Source organism: Suncus etruscus, chromosome 16 (genome assembly GCF_024139225.1).
Source record: "Suncus etruscus isolate mSunEtr1 chromosome 16, mSunEtr1.pri.cur, whole genome shotgun sequence".
Taxonomy (NCBI): domain Eukaryota; kingdom Metazoa; phylum Chordata; class Mammalia; order Eulipotyphla; family Soricidae; genus Suncus; species Suncus etruscus.
Window position 1 is genome coordinate 50,718,202 of NC_064863.1, and position 2,905 is coordinate 50,721,106.

Consider the following 2,905-nt stretch of genomic DNA (forward strand, 5'->3'; position numbering starts at 1 on the left):
AAATCCCTTTGTGATTACTAGAAGAAAAGAGAATGAGAGATAGGAGAAATCAGCAGTGTAGTCATATTTATGGTAAGGTAACACTGTAACTGTTGACAATTACATATCTACAGATTTGTAATACTAAACCATGGAAATTACATAATATCAGAAGACAGTAAGTCAATGAAGAACAAGTATGTAATAAAGTGTTTTGGCTATTAAATGACATTAAATTTAGTGCTACATTAATAGACATAATATTTTATATGATTAATCATCTTAGAAGAAAGAATAAAAGAACAATTACTATATTTGAATAGGGAAAGACTAAAGAAAAAAATGATGGAAGCAGGCTGGAGCGATAGCACAGCAGATAGGGCTTTTGACTTGATTACAATCTACCCAGGTGTGATGAACTGTGATGAACTAGATCCCATTAGGTTTTCCAAGCCTGCTAGGAGTAATTCCAGAGTGCAGAAACAGGAAGTAATCTCTGAGTGATGCAGGGTATGGCCAAAAGTGAAAAATAAAATGATTCAAGCGCTGTAAAACAGTAATATTTAACCAAAGTGTAGAAGTTGCATTATAAATATAGAAATTATGTTAGCTACTAATGTCCCTGTGCTTAAAAACACAAAGGTTCAAGGTACAAAAAGTTTAAATTGTCAAGTTGATCATTTGTTTTTTCATAGATATTTGGAAAATGGTTTCATTACTGTGCACTTATACTCACATATGTGGAGTAAACTTAATAAAACAATCACTGTTTTTCTCTTAAATCATGCCTATAATTTAGGTTGTTTGTTGAATTACAAATATTTAGGGATGGATTTTCTAAAGAACTCTACTAATGATTACCAAAATCAGACAGAGTGCAGCAACCATTGCAATAGAATATTTTCTACTACTGCATAATAATATAAAGTTAAATTCCATTAAAGGTCCATCTTACACAAAGTAGAGAAAATATACAATATTGGAAAGTATCTATTGTTTACTGCTGGACACCTTAAGAATAAGTTTGAACAGATTGAGATCTTTCAAAAAAGCTTTGGGGAATAATATTACAGCAGAAATACTCATGCTGTCTATGAGAAATATCTACCTGGTAAGCAAATTTCACAGACAACAGCAATACCATTGTATTCAACGTAGTCAATAACATTAACCAATGGGTAAAGGACAGAAAGTGACTTATTATGAGAAAAATTAAAAGGTATGTCACTAAACAGTGTTCATATTCAATGTTTTTCTGGGAAAACAGTAATAATATGTTGGGGGGTGTATTAAGCACATTTAAAAAGAGTGAATAAAGATCTGTTTCTAAGGTGACTAATATTGCAAATTTCTATTATTACAATGTAAGAATAATCACTGCCACTCTCCGAGAAGAAATAAAGAAGAAATTGTTGTTTCAAAAATAAAGCACACTATTACTAAATCTACACAGCAGTACAAAAATTTTTAATCTGCATTTCCTCCCTGTTTATGATGCTAACAATTCTCCAGGCAACATGTTTTGCTTGTAAAAAAAAAATACCCTATATGAAATTCATCTCACTCACATAACTTTTCTTATTCCTTTTTTATTTCTCTAATTTGAATGTTTTCTGTAGAAATTAAAATTCCAGATTTCGATTCTTCTTTGTCAAGTGAACCCAGTTTTCTTTCCAACTAGTGCATCTATTTTTTTTCCAATTACTAGTCCACTTATGCCAAGTATCATAAAAATTTGCCTGCCTCTTCAGGTTTTAATTTTCTATTATTATTTGAAAACCAAATTATATCATAGTGTGTAATTTAGTCATTAAGTTGGTTGACTCACTTAAAAATGGGCAAAGTAGTTTGAGGTAAATATGTGCTATAAACTGGTCAGAAATATCAAACTTTTGAAATACCTAGCCAACCAAGTCCTAACTGCATTGAGTGCCACCTTGTGGTAGCTGACCATTCTAGATAACAATAACAATGGCTATAATAGACTTGAGCTCTGGAGGCAGATAGCAGGAATCTCCTTAGAAATGAACCCATTTTACTTAGCAATTTAAAGGAACTGGGCGAGAACAAAATTTAAGCTAGAAGTATTTATCATCTCAATCTATAGTTATATTTAGAAAATAGGTGATGATATTTCTAAATTTTCTCATAACTTCTAAGAATAAAAAATAATACATCATAGCTTATACCAGAACACAGCTGAGTAACCATGGTAACTAATTGCTAAGTTCCATTATCTCCAAACACTGATTAATTCAGAATAAGCTACCAAAATATTTTGCAATATTTTTATTATTCATGCACGCTTCTAGTTTTAGTTTTTATATTCTTTCCCAAATTTTTTTGAAATACTTATGCTAGAAAACCAGTGATCTTTTAGCCTACAGGATACATCCTTAAGATTTAAGTCAAATAAAATATTCTCCCAGATTTTGAACTGAACTGAGGTGAATGTTCCTTGACAGATCATGGCTAGGAGGAAAAGAAACAATTGTTGACCTTCAGTGACAAAAACTTCTACAATTTGTGAATAGAGATTGAACTAAACAAGGTCTTTGCGATCTAAATTGTGATGAAATTTAGGTGAATGTGCCCAGAAAAGAGTGAGGCCACACCCTTCATTCTATGGTCAAACACTTCTAGTCAGGAGTCCTGCTGCAACATATTAAATACACACACACACACACACACACACACACATACTATAAGGGTTACAATGAAAAAGGAATACAAAACCCCAGCACACTCAGTGAATTAAGATAGTAATTCTTATAACCCAAATAGTATAAGCCATTATATAGCCTCACTGATTAGAACTTTAGAGAGGAAATATGGCAGATGATTAAAGAACTCAAAGACACCATAGAATGGGCAGACAACAAGAAACAAGAGAATATGAGAGTATAAACAAAAGAAAAACTTTAAA